The sequence below is a fragment of the Nelumbo lutea genome, chromosome 4 (assembly GCF_056320005.1).
Source record: "Nelumbo lutea isolate HS-2025 chromosome 4, American lotus-T2T, whole genome shotgun sequence".
Taxonomy (NCBI): Eukaryota; Viridiplantae; Streptophyta; class Magnoliopsida; order Proteales; family Nelumbonaceae; genus Nelumbo; species Nelumbo lutea.
In genome coordinates this window covers 60,137,916-60,153,008 of record NC_142687.1, presented here as the reverse complement: position 1 = coordinate 60,153,008, position 15,093 = coordinate 60,137,916, and the positions used below count along the sequence as shown (strand labels likewise).

The 15,093-nt window shown below is 41.7% G+C and overlaps 1 non-coding gene across 1 annotated transcript; it reads left to right on the top strand.

Moving 5' to 3' along the window:
• The first annotated feature begins 13,326 nt into the window (after window positions 1–13,326).
• Window positions 13,327–13,433, top strand: LOC148860816 (small nucleolar RNA R71). Its single transcript, XR_016095337.1, has one exon. It is a non-coding gene; the product is annotated as a small nucleolar RNA R71 (small nucleolar RNA).
• The last annotated feature ends 1,660 nt before the right edge of the window (window positions 13,434–15,093 follow it).

Below are 15,093 nucleotides of genomic sequence, written 5' to 3'. Positions count from 1 at the left end.
GTAAAGGGTGGTCCTTTGGATTTTCTAACTGCAGAAGATCTTCCCACTTATGAGCCTTGCCTACAAGGTAAGATGACGAAACGACCATTAAACGGTAAGCCTGAAAGATGTACAGGCACACTTGACCTTATACATACTGATGTATGTGGTCCCCTGAGTGTTAGGACATGCAATCAACACGTGTATTTTTTCACCTTTATAGATGATTTTTCATGATATGGTTACGTGTACCTAATGAGACACAAGTCTGAATCCTTTGAAAAGTTCAAGGAGTTCAGACAAGAAGTCGAGAAATAGTTAGGGAGAGAAATTAAATCCCTTCGATCAGATCGAGGTGGCGAGTATCTCTCTGATGAATTCAGGGACTACTTAAAGGACAATGAGATAGTATCACAATTGGCTCCTCTTGCTACACCACAACTTAACGGTGTTTCAGAGAGGAGGAATATGACCTCATTGGATATGGTCTAGTCACTTCTCATACACTCAAAATTACCCACATCCTTTTGGGGTTATGCATTAGAGACTGCAATTTACGTGCTAAATCGGGTTCCAACCAAATCGGTTCTGAATACTCCATATGAACTTTGGACCGGAAAGAAACCAAGGGTCAGACACTTGAAGATTTGGGGTTGTCCAACACACGTTAAAAGAATGAGTGCAGACAAGTTGGAATCCAAGACCATCCATTGCCCATTTGTAGGCTACCCAAAAGGCTCTGTGGGTTACCTATTCTATGACCCGAGCAGAAGGTGCTCTGCAGCCAAAATGCACAATTCTTGGAAACTGATTACATCTTGGACACCCATCGTCAGGAAGTTGTTCTTGATGAGGAGAGCTCGGGAGTAGTGGGAGATGTCTCAAAAGTTCTAGGAAGTGACCAACCTAGAAGATCCACTCGGGTATCCAGGCCACTAGTTCGTTGTGGTTATAACTAGTTTGTGACCAACCTAGAAGATCCACAGTGGGAGATGTCCCACAAGTCGAGAAACACTATCACAGAATGTGTTTGAGAAACACATGGAAAGCATGGGACTCTATTTTGTACCGGATTGGACCTAAGTGCAAGTGGGAGCTGTTAGATAGTTTTTGTATGCCCTTAGCTTCAATCAGAATGATGTACATTATGAGTTTATTATAAATGAATAAAGTAAATATTTGATTCATGTTCCTTTGGTATGTTTCTATCTAATACCCTTAAACTGGACACTTAATGAGACTGGTGTTAGTTTAGAATGGTCACAGCCAATGGGTCGGTCTGGGGAGACCTATCTTGATAAGGCTGACACTAATCTGCCACCAAGTTGGTTGGGGTGGCCTGTCTCAGCCGCCACGGTGAGACCCGAGGCACATACAGTGTAGGATTAATTGAATCTTTGAATAGGACCAGATTTCCAGTATTGCCCTGGACCTTTGAGATTAATGAGCAAGACTGGAAAGTTACACCCGACCCCTAGACTTGATTATGATACTGCAATAGGTGTCGGATTGGGCTGTCTTTGATGTACCAATCAGTGAGATCCTTAGCGGGGGTCAAAACTTGGGTATGTTGGGACCGTCTGAGAATTCATTTGAGTGGGAGATCATAGTGACTGGATCAGCCCCTATGCCGGACAAAGGTAATGATCGGGGATGCACTTTCATTGATGGAAACCAAGACTGCTGGTAGCCGATTTCAATGGTTGAGATTTGTTTTTGCAAAATATAATTTATATGAGATACAAACTCTATATATATATATATATATATATATATATATATATTATGGTTTCCAAAATGTTTGCAAGAAGGTTTTAATTCCCAGGATCCATATAAGCAGAGAGTGCAACACTGTTCCTTGCAGCCGAGGGAGAGGTCCTCTCTTGTCAGACAGTGTTTGATCATTATGGGTTGAGAGATTGAGTGTAAGACCATTGAGGATAATGCCTGATGGGCTAATATTGCATCTACCCACAGTCCTTGGGTGTTACAAGGTGGCTTGGCCCAGGGACCACTTAGGGTAAGTGTTGGGCCCATAGAGCCCATGTGATGGGTTTCAGGGGTGCACTATTCATAACAGTGTATTCGGCTAGGCCTTGTAACAAAGGCTGGGCTGAACCTGTGGCTGATGTGTAGATCAATGTTTGGGTCCCACGCCATACAAGGAAGCCCAATTGAGCAGCAGTTAGAAAGGCTAAGTGAGCACATGACCTTAATGGGCCTAAAGCCCATTTCGAACTAGGTTGTTTTAATTAGTTAAACATGGGGAAAATTCTGGGATGGATTAGCAGATAGGATAGGGTTTTAACCCTATCCACTCAAAGAGTCTAGATTTGAATGTGATTTATATATGGAAACCTCCTAATGAGATTGGGAGAAGGCTGATCTAATCTGCAGATAAGATAAGGGTTTATCCGTATCACCTAAAGGGATGTCTGATCCAAATATGATTTGGATCAGCAACTTCTAATGGGATTATGAGATGATCCTTTAAGATCATAAAAAGAACGAAGGGGTGGCAGCCTTGAAAAAAAACACTTGATCATCAGATCACTGCAAGTCTTTAGAGCAGAAATCACAAAAGAGAGAGTTCAGCATACCTGCAAAAATTCTCTCTTGCCGCCTCACCTGCCAGCTTTACCTCCTTTCAGTGGGAGAGATCAAGATTCGATCTTGATATCAGTTCCTTGTGAAGGGACTGATAGGAAGCTATGCTCACGTGCCATCCTACTATTTCTTGTGAAGGACTAGGTTCTTGGATTGGTCTCCATTGAGTCCATCTCAGCTCTCATGGCATCTACCCACTTCAGGGAATCTATGCCCAACATAGCTTCCGCATAAGTCACGGGATCCTCCTCATTAGTCAAGGCTTCGACCAAGTAATTATCCTAGTCATAAACAAAATGGACTGGTGGTTTGGATACCCGGGTAGATCTTCTAGGTTGCTCAATACCTGGAACCTATGGGACACCTCACACTGCTCTTGAGCTCTCCTAATCAAGAACTATTTTTTGATGATGGCTGTTCAGGATATATTCATCCTCCAAGAAATGGGCATTCCACTACAGAACACCTTCTGTTCTCTTGGGTCATAGAATTGGTAACCCACAGAGCCCTTGGGGTAGCCTACAAGTAGGCAACGACTGGTCTTGGATTCCAATTTGTCCGCACTCGTTCTTTAACGTGCGCAGGACAACCCCAAATCTTCAAGTGTCTGACACTTGGTTTTTTTCCCGTCCAAAGTTCATATGGAGTGTTTGGAACCAATTTTGTTGGAACCTGATTCAGCACGTATATCATAGTCTCTAATGCGTATCCCCAAAAGGATGTGGGTAACTCTGAGTGTACGAGAAGTGGCCGGCCATATCCAATAAGGTCCTATTCCTCCTCTCTGAAACACCGTTAAGCTGTTGTGTAGCAGGAGGAGACAACTGTGATACTATCCTGTTGACCTTCAAGTAGTCCCTGAATTCGTCAGAGAGATACTTGCCACCTCGATCTGATCGAACGGTCTTAATTTCTCTCCCTAACTGTTTTTCGACCTCTTGTCTGAACTCTTTGAACTTTTCAAAGGATTCAGACTTGTGTCTCATTAGGTACACGTAGCCATACCGAGAATAATCATCGGTAAATGTAATGAAATACACGTGCTGGTTACATGTCTTAACACTCAGGGGACCACATACATCTGTATGTATAAGGTCAAGCGTGCACCTTTCAGGCTTACCGTTAAATGGTTGTTTCGTCATCTTACCCTGAAGGCAAGGCTCACAAGTGGAAAGATCTTCTATAGTTACAAAATCTAAAGGACCATCCTTTACCAACCTTGTGATACGATCAATACTAATATGGCCAAGTCGGTAATGCCATAAGCACGGGGGATTAACTATATCATGGATTCTTTTCTAAGGGATATCAGCCGATGTAGTTTCGCCTATGTTAGTTTCTAGAAAAGGATGTAGAACATAGAGACCGTTCTACAGTTCCTCATATGCAATGAATTTGTTGTTTCTTCTGATAGTAATCGTATTACTAAAGAAGACAGAATATCCATCCGCACAGTTTTGAGACAAAAATCAAATTTCTCCTTAAATTCTGTACAAAAAGACAATCTTTAAGTACAATGGATCATTCTCTAAAAATTAATTCTACGGTTCCTATGGCCGCAGCTGCAACACTTGCAGAAGTCGCCAAGTAAAGTGTTACTTCTCCTTCACTCAACCCTCTACTTACCTTGAACCCTTGCAGTGAGTTACACGCATGAGTTGAAGCCCTAGAGTCAATACACCAGGACACAGAAGTAACCAACAAATTGCTTTCTATGACACCAGATTCGAAATTACCTTTCTTGGATTCTAGGTATTGAGGATAGTTCCTCTTCCTATGTCCGGCCTGATGGCAAAAATGACAGAAATCTGATGCCTTGTCTTTCCTCTGTTTCTTGGGTTTGGTGGCCTTCTTCTGGGGCTTTCTCTTTTCCCTCCTCTTCTTACCCTTCTTTCCAGCTTCAACAAGCATGGCTAGGGGCTCATCCTTCTTTATCAGTTCTTCGGCCCTCTACAACGTATTGCTAAGTTCCTGAATGGTGGCATTCAGCTTATTCATATTATAGTTCATAATGAACGGATTGAAGGATAGAGGCAAAGAGTTGAGAATGGTGTCTAACTGGGTTGTATGATCCAGCCCGGATCCAAGATCCTCAAGCTCATTGATGTAACCCATCATTCGAAGACAATGGTCATGAACTTGCTACCCCTTGGACATCTGTGCGGTCATGAACTTCTTCAAGACCTTCTATCGAGTAGAATGATTCTGCTCTTCGTAATTGTCTTTAGACTGTCCAATATGTCATGGGCAAGTTCGATCTGGTCAAACTGCCTCTGTATTGGATTGTCCAGTGAGGCAATGATGTAACACTGGGCGAGGGAGTTTTTCTCCTCCCATTCCTGATCGTCCCTTCTCCATGCCTCAGAAGCCCTTTCTCCCGGACGTTCCGAGGAAGGATTCTTGGCCACCTTATCCAGTTTCTTAGAGGTCAAGATTAGCATTAGGTTACGGTACCGGTAGGCATAGTTTGGGCCCTTAAGCTTATTGTCATCCAAAAGCTTCGCAAATTGTCCATTTTCATTTTCTGATAAAAAAGTTTAGTCCACAACGTAATTTGATTCATGTTATCTACATAGATATAGCTTTTAATCTATGTTCCATTCCCACTTATTCATCTCTGAGATTTCCCTCTCATCTCAGTGATGGAGACTACGAATTGTCTCTGGAAATGTGGAAAGCCACATAGGGTGCATGGAGCCAACTATTTCAGCTGCATAACCCCACCATCTTTCTGCGAAGGATCATATCCACTCATCGTATGAGCTTTCCCTTTGGCCTATGCCAAACAAGGTTTAGAGCCATTTTAGGTTAAACCTTTATGTCTAGTGAGTGCTCACCCATCATATTCGTGAACGCCAAGTTACCGTGAGAGAGTCTCCCATTTTCTGGTGAGGCCCTTCCCACATCGGTCTATGACGCCCCTATCATCTTATGAAACATTCCAACAGATATAACAACAATTCGGATGGCACATTTTCTGGTGCTTCCCCTCATTACATGAAGGACCCATCTTCATGCTAATGATGGAAGGCCTTTAGAGAGTTCATCACATGAATCTCCCTATCACATGCACTCATATTTCAGGAGGGAACAAAAGTTATACCCTATTTTAGTTTAGATCAAACCAGAGTGGCTCCCACTGACTTTAGGTGGGCCCTAAATGGCTAGGGTTCTGCACGTATCCTTTTCAGGGATGTGGGGCCCATCATGTGCATTCAGCCATGGTGAGCGCAAGAGCCACTGTCGTATTTGCATGAGCCAAGTACTTATGGCCCATGTACGTACCACATCACATGCAAGGATAGAATTGATCCAATCAATTAATATCTGTAAAGCCCATTTTCATCCATAATATTACCAATTAATATTATCTAGGTATATGGGCCGAATAGGGTTAGGCAGTTCGGCCCATATAGCTTTCCTATAAATTGTGGGCTTTTGTAGTTTTAACACCTTAAAACTAGGCCTTACAGGTGTGGGCCGAATTAAGTCTCTTAATTAACCATCAATCCCTTGAGCCAAAAGTTGAAAATTAGGGCTGACATCAGCCTCCATCGAACCACAAGTTCGGTCCAACAAATTTGGACCAACTTGGTTCGAATGGGTCTAGGGTTTGATTTTTAATTAAAGATTTAATTCAAGAAACGATCTGGAAATATTCTTTTGACTAAAGAACAAGCAAGAATCAGTCATAGGGTTGTTCGCACACCTCCATCCTGCAAAACAAATGTCAGAACCCAGTTTGCAGTTTCACAAACTGCAAATCGCAGATAGCGAACTTGATATTTGCAAAATCTCCATCTGTGCCACCATCTTCGATCAAGAAAATAAAATAAATAGAAAACCTAATTTCTATTAATATTACATTTGATCGAATCCTATACATTCAGTCTAGAAAAAAAAATTATTTACAGACTAGAATGAATAGAACTGCGAAATTGCAGATTTTCTGCGCCAATCAAGATTTTGATCTCCATTTGTACGAACAACCCATAAATCAAGAAAATAATAAATAACAGTTCTAAATATAATCTAGATTTAAAAAAATTAATTTCAGATCATTCACCCTTTAACTAGGAACCAATTTCCCATAAAAACCCTAATTTGCGCAAATCGGGTAGAATGCCTTTTGCCCATTTGCGCAGGTTCAGACCTGATTTAATTTGGTTCAAGATTTGAACCATGGCTCTGATACCACTGAAGGGATGAGAGATCCATCATATGGATAGCCAAACTCTGCAGGAAGGTAGGGCAAAATTTCAAAAATTTCTCTCTCTCCCATGTGGTAATCGCATTCCCTGTTTTTGAAAAACTTCATTTTTCAAGGATCAATCTTGAACAAAGGATCGATCCAGATCTAAACCAAAATAGTAGGAGAGGGATATACCTGATACGAAGATGCAATATCTCCCAACGAATGTGTTAATGCCCAAAGGAAGACTCCAAAGACTGCTCCCACTGAAGATTACACAGCGAATGGTGAAGCAGAATCAGTAGGGTCTGTCCAACGAACCGAATTCTTCAGCAAGAATTCAATGGAGCTAGTGAGCATGACTTCTGATTAGCTTTTCTCCAAGGACTGATATCAAGACACTTCTTAATCACTCCTACAAAGGATGGAGATTGAATTGGCTGTGGCGACAATTGGAGGAAATCGCAAGGCGAAGATGGCACAGTCACACTACTATAGTCTTCTCTCTGGGTGCTCTGAGATCTGATCTCTGAGATTTTTGGGATGCTTGGGATGGGCTGAATGGTTCACCCCCTCCTCCTTTTATAGGTTTAAAGAGAGTTTTTAATCTCATTAAGAGGTTCCTAATCCAAATCTGTATTTGGATATGGGGTTCTCTTTAATAGATAAGGATAAGCCCTTATCTTATCTACAGATTAGATCAGCTCTCTCCTAATCTCAATAGGAGGTTTCCATATCTGAATTCAGATCTGGACGCTCTGAGTAGATAGGGTAAGAGCCTATCCTATCTGCTGGTTTAATCCCAAATCCGCCCCTTTATTTAACTAACCAAATTAGGCCAGTTTGAAATGGGCATTAGGCCCAATAAGTCTAAGTGCTCAGAATGCTTCCAACCTGCTGCCCAGTTGGGATTCTTTGTATGGCATGGGACTCAAACATTGATCTACACATTAGCCAAATGGGTTCAGCCCAACCTCTGTCACAAGGCCTGGCCGAATTCACTAAAAAGACAGTGAACCCCCTGAAACCCATCACATGGACTCCTAATGGGCCCAACACTTACACTAAGTGGTCCTTGGGCCAAGCCACCTTATAAAAGCCCAGGGATTGTGAGCAGATGCAAGTAGCCCATCAGGTATTACCCTCAATGGACTTACACTTAACCTCTCAGCCCATAATGATGAAACACTGCCCGACAAGAGAGGACCTCTCCCTCGGCTGCAAGGAAAAGTGTTGCACTCTCTATTCACATGGATCCTAGGAATTAAAACCTTTTGCAAACATTTTGAAACCATAATATATATATATATATATATATATATATATATATATATATTTATATCCATATATAAAATATATTTTGCAAAACAAATTTCAACGATTGAAATCGGCTGTCGGTAGTCTTGGTTTCCATCAGAGAGAGTGCATCCCAGATTAGTACCTTTGTCCGACAAAGGGGTTGATCATGTCACTATGATCACCCACTCAGATGAATTCTTGGGATGCCCCAACATGCCCAGGTTTTGAACCCCGCTAAGGATCTCACTGATTGGCATATCAAAGACAACCCAATCTGACACCTAGTGCAATATCATAATCGAGTCTAGGGGTCAGGTGTACCTTTCAAATTTTGCCCATTAATCACCAAGGTCCAGGGCAATACTGAAAATTTGGTCCGGTTCAGGGTTTCAAGTAAACCTACACTGCATGTACCTCGGGTCTCACCCTAGCAGCTGAGACAGGCCACCCCAACACTTGGCGGCACTTCAGTGTCAGCCTTAGCAGGATAAATCTCCCTAGACTTATCCAATGGCTGTGAACATTCTAAACTAACACGAGTCTCATAAGTGTCCAGTTTAAGGGTATTACACAGAAACACACCACTATAACTTGAATCAAATATGTACTTTATTCATTTACAATAAATGTCATAATGTACATCAATCTGATTGGAGCTAAGGGTATACACTGTCTAACACCAAGGTTCAGAGCAATACTGGAATTCTGGTCCAGTTCAGGGTTTCAAGTAAACCTCACTGCATGTACCTCGGGTTTCACCCTAGCAGCTGAGATAGGCTACCCCAACCAACTTGGCAGCACATCAGTGTCAGCCTTAGCAAGATAAATCTCCCCATACTTATCCAACGGCTGTGAACATTCTAAACTAACATGAGTCTCATATGTGTCCAGTTTAAAGGTATTACACAGAAACACACCATAATAACATGAATCAAATATGTACTTTATTCATTTACAATAAATGTCATAATGTACATCATTCCGATTGGAGATAAGGGCGTACACTGTCTAACAGCTCCCACTTGCACTTAGGTCCAATCTAGTATAAGCTGGAGTCCCATACTTTTTGCGTGTTTCTCAAACACTTTATGTGTCAGTGGCTTAGTCAATGGGTCAGCTACATTTTCCGCTAATGCTACCTTCTGAATTTGGATGTCCCCTCTTCCAACATTCTCCCGTAGTACATGGTACTTCCTCACGATGTGCTTCGACTTCAAGTGGGCTCGTGGCTCCTTAGCATGAGCAATAGCTCCATTGTTGTCACACAACAATGGAATGGGTGATGTGCTGGATAGAACTACTCCCAATTCATAAATGAACTTCTTCATCCATGCGGCTTCTTTGGCAGCCTCACTTGCGGCAATGTATTCGGCTTCGGTTGTGGAATCTGCAGTGGACCCCTATTTGCTACTTTTTCAGCAAACAACACATGATCCTATCATGAAAACATACCCAGATGTAGACTTTCTATCATCTGGATTCGATTGGAAATTGGCATCAGTATACCCCAGGATCTGTAATGAGCTACCATCGAATACTAGACAAAACTCTCTTGTCCTTTGAAGGTACTTAAGTATGTTTTTCACAACAGTTCAGTGCTCCTACCCTGGGTTGACCTGGAGTCTACTTACCACACTCACTGCCTGAGCAATGTCAGGACGAGTGCACAGCATGAAATACATGATGCTACTGATAGCTGAGGCATAGGGAACGTCCTTCATGCCCTCAATCTCCTCAGGAGTCTTGGGACACATCCCCTTGGAGAGAGTGACTCCATGCCTGAAAGGGACATTTCCCATCTTGGAGTTCTCCATGCTGTATCTCTTGACAATTTTGTCAATGTAAGCAGATTGGGATAATCCAATTATCCTCTTCGATCTATCTATATAGAGTCGAAGACCTAGTATATAGGAGGCTTCTCCAAGATCTTTCATGGAGAATTGCTGTGAAAGCCATACTTACACCGTAGTCAACATTCCTACATCATTCCCAATGAGCAGAATGTCATCTACATACAGAACAAAGAATGTAACCTTACCTCCACTGGATTTCCTATAAACACAGGGTTCATCCAAATTCTGTTCAAAGTCAAACATTTTTTACAGTAGAGTCAAACCAGATGTTCCAACTCCTAGAAACTTGCTTAAGTCAATATATGGATCTATTTAATTTACATACCATGTGTTCTTGACCCGCATCTATGAAACCTTGCGGTTGCTGCATATAGATATCTTTAGTAAGATCTCCATTCAGGAACACAATTTTGACATCCATTTGCCAAATCTCGTAGTCATGGTATGTTGCTACAGCTAGCAGGATCCTAATGGATTTAAGTATGGCCAAAAGGTTTCCTCATAATTGATACCATCTTTTTGAGTATACCTTTTTTCCTCTAGACGAGCCTTGTAGGTCTCAACCTTACCATCGAGGCCCTTCTTCCTCTTGTAGATCCATTTGCAACCAATTTCTTTTACCCCAGGGGGTGCATCTACTAGAGTCCAAACTCCATTGGTCTCCATTGAGTCCATCTCAACTCTCATGGCATCTACCCACTTTAAGGAATCTATGTCCAACATAGCTTCCGTATAAGTCACGGGATCCTCCTCACTGGTCATAGCTTTTACTAGGTAACTATCCTGGTCATAGCCGGTGTGTTGAATGCCTGTAGGAATTCAGCTGATGTGTCTCTTCCCAGTTCAGAACTAGATGTGTCTCTTCATATCTCCTAAGCACTTGCTCCAAATTATTCAAGCATGCATCAAATGAAGAGCCAAAAACTGAAAAATCATCCATAAAAACCTCAATAAAATTTTCAACCATATCAGAAAATATGGACATCATACACCGCTGAAAGGTTGCTGGGGCATTGCACAATCCGAATGGTATCCTTTGGTATGCAAAGGTACCATAAGGGCAAGTGAAGGTAGTCTTTTCTCTGGTGCAATTGGGATCTAATTGTACCCTGAATATCCATCCAAGAAATAATAATACTCATGCCTGGCTAGCCTCTCTAACATTTGGCCCATGAATGGGAGAGGAAAGTGGTCTTTACGGGTGGCTTCATTTAATTTCCTATAGTCAATGCATACTCGCCACCCGGTGATAGTTCTAGTCGGGATAAATTCATTTTTTTCATTTGGGACAATAGTCATACCCCCTTTCTTGGGCACGACTTGTACGGGATTCACCCAAGAACTGTCAGAGATAGGATAAATGATCCCGACATCTAAGAGCTTAATGACTTCAGCCTTCACCATCTCTTTCATGTTTGGGTTTAGGTGTCTTTGGGGCTGAACCGAGGGCTTGCTATCCTCTTCCATCAAAATTCTGTGTGTGCATATTGATGGGTTAATGCCTTTGATGTCCTTTATCCTCCAAGCTAGTGTATTTTTGTGTTCCCGCAACACTCTTAGCAATTTTTCTTTTTGTAATGGGTTCAAGGATGTGGAAATTATTACAAAAAGAGTTGATGATTCCTCAAGGAAAGCATACTCCAAGTGGGGTGGTAATTGCTTCAGTTCAAGGGTAGGGGGTTCTTAAGATGACGGCTCACCTGTTGGTACAGGAGTTTTGGCTAAGTTTTCTAACTTGAGAAATCCCTTCCCCTTGAACTAAGGCTTATCATTCAGGTATGCCATCATGTGTTTTATTTCCTCATTTTCTCCCATTTCAACTTCCCCTTGTTGTAGGTAGGGTTCAAGAGGGTCAGCCGATCTGCTCACCTGGAAGCAAGCATTAACTGCATCATCAATAGCATCAATCATGTAACAAGAGTCATCACTAGAGGGTGCATGTTTCATGGCATCAGACATTTTAAAAATTATCTCCTCATCTTGTATCCTAAGGCTGAGTTGTCCTTGTTGGACATCAATCATTGCCTTCCCGGTAGCCAGGAAAGGTGTCCCTAGGATGAGAGGGATATCCACATCCTCTTGCATGTCCAATACAATGAAATCAATGGGAAAAATAAATTTGTCTACTTTAACCAACACATCCTCAATGATCCCCCCTAGGATGCTTAATGGACCTATCTACCAATTGCAATGCAACTCTAGTGGGTTAAGGCTCTCCCAATCCCAATTTTTTGAAAACTGAGTACGGCATTAAATTTATGCTAGCTCCCAAATCACATAAAGCTTTTTCAATTTTTAAACTTCCTATAGTGCAAGGGATAGTGAAACTCCCTGGATCTTTAAGCTTTTGAGGCAACTTGTTAAGAAGGATTGCCGAGCATTATTCATTTAGGGCAACTGTAGCCACATCTCCCAATTTCCTTTTGTTTGCCAATAATTCCTTCAAAAATTGTGCATAGTGGGGCATCTGGGCTAAAGCATCAGCAAAAGGAATATTAATATGTAAACTTTTAAATATCTCAAGGAACTTACCAAATTCCTTTTCAAGCTTGTGTTGCTTCAGCCGATTAGGAAAGGGAACTTGTGGCTATTGGTGCATTTCTTGGTGCGGTTCAGATTGCTTCTTCTAGTTCCCAGTTTCAAGGGTTGGATCTGCCATAGTTTCGGCCCTTGCTTTCTTCTCTACTTCTGGAAGCTCCTTACCACTTCTTAAAGTGATAGCTTGCACTTGTTCTCGTGGATTCACCACTGTATTACTTGGTAATGTGCCTGGTATCCTTGTTGAGATCAATTGCGCTAGCTGCCCAACCTGATTTTCCAAGTTCTTTATTGAAGCCTCTTGGTTTCAGCACTGGCTATGAACTTTGTCATCAGCTCCTCTAAATTAGATTTTTGTTCTGGCTGATGAAAAATTTGTTGGAAGGGCTTCAGGGCATGCTAATTCTGCCATGATTGGTTCAGGTGTCCTTTTCATCCCGGTTGAAAGGCATGAGGGTACTGATATCTTTGCTGCCTTGGAGGGTTACCAACAAAGTCAACCTATTCGGTAGGCTACCTAAACTAATTGCCAACTTGGAATTCAGTACTGATGTGGCTTCCCCCACACAAATCACGTGTCACGGGTTGCACATGCATGGCTGCCATCTGCATCTCGTCTAATTTCTTGCTGAGTGCACCAATTTGAGCAGATAGAGCCATGTATGAATCAACATTATGAAGGCCATGCTACTTTCTTGCTTGTGTTCTTTCAGAATGTCAATGGTAATTATTGGTTGCCATCTCTTCTATGAGTGTATGGGCCACTTCAGGTGTCTTATTATTGATGGAGCCCCCGGATGCTACATCTTAGATGGTCTTATTTGAATTAGTTAGACCATTGTAAAAGGTCATATCAGAAGACCATGATGAGGAACCTTCCTTAGCAGCTCCTTATATCGTTCCCATGACTCATAGAGAGATTCTCCCTCTTGTTGGAAGAACGTGGTAATATCATTTATCATTTTTGTTGTTTTCAAGGGAGGGAAGTATTTAGAAAGGAAACGGCTAGCCATTTCTTACCAAGTGGCAATAGACCCGGTTGGTAATGAATTTAGCCAAGCCTTGGCCTTATCTTTTAATGAAAATGGGAATAACCTCAGCCTTATAGCATCATCACTTACCACATTATGCTTGAAGGGTGCACCAATCTTGGCACCAAAAAGATTTGATCTCCATCACATGTGCTGCACAAAAATTCAAGAAACATTCATAGAAGATTTCTATAAATATGACAGATTAATAAAGAATTATTTTTCAGATCATCTGCCCAAAATATGGAAACCAATTTCCAGAAAAAATGCCAACTGCACAAATTGGGTAGAACACCTTCTGCCCATTTGCGCAGATTCAGATATGTTCTAAATTGGTTCAAGACTTGAACCTGGCTTTGATACCACTGAAGGGATGGGAGATCCATCATATGGATGGCGGAACCCTACAGGAAGGTTGGACGAAATTTCAAAAATTCCTTTACTCCCATCTAGGAATCCTATTCCCAATTTAGAAAACTGCATTTTCAAGGTTCGTTCTTGTAACCAAACCAGACCAAATCTAAAACCAAGATAAGGGAGAGATATACCTGAAATGGAATCCACACAAAAAGCTCCTCCCAACGTAGGTGTTCACGCCAAAAGACTGTATCAAATCCTCCCTCCACTAAAGATGATACATCTTAGGATAAGGTAGGATCAGTAGGTAGTTCTTCACCAAGAACTTGTGATTCTTCAGCAAGAATCGAATGGGGTAGTGAGCACAGCTTCAAAATTGTTTCTTCTAGCAAGAAAAAATATCAAGATCAAATCTTGATCAGATCCAAGAACTAGAGATTGAACAGGGAAGGGAGACAAGAGCAGGAAGAAAAAGAACTGAAGACAAGATCAGTCTAACTGAGTTGTTTTCTCTCTGTGTTGTGTCTGGTGTCTTTTTCATGTCCGCCCTGCTCTCTATTTACATTAAAAGAATGAATGTGGACAAATTGGAATCCAAGACCAGTCGTTGCCTATTCGTAGGCCACCCCAAGGGCTCTGTGGGGTACTTATTCTATGATCCACATGAACAAAAGGTGTTTCGTAGCCGAAATGCCCATTTCTTGGAGGAAGACTATATCATGAACAATCATCGTCAGGAAGTTGTTCTTGATGAAGAGAGCTCAGGGTCAGTGGGAGGTGTCCCACAAGTTCCAAGTAGTGACCAACAAACATTTTCAGCCGATTTACTATGCTAGCAAAACCTTGAATGGAGCACAACTAAATTACACCACAACAGAAAAGGAGCTACTAGTGCTAATCTTTGCACTCGATAAGTTTCGTTCATATCTGATTTTGTCCAAAGTTATTGTGTACACAGACCACTTGGCATTGAGGCACTTGCTTACCAAGAAAAATTCAAAACCAAGACTAATCAGCTACTACTGCAAGAATTTGACATTGAAATACGAGACATGAAGGGCGCCGCAAACCTAGCTACTGATCATCTCTCCCGGTTGGACAAGGTAGGCTCAAAAGAGGAGAAAACCAGCAACATTCGAGAAGAATTTCTAGATGAACAATTGTACTCCATTCAAGAATATTCATCTCCTTGGTATGCTAATTTTGCAAATTATCTTGTTGCACAAGTCATCCCTCC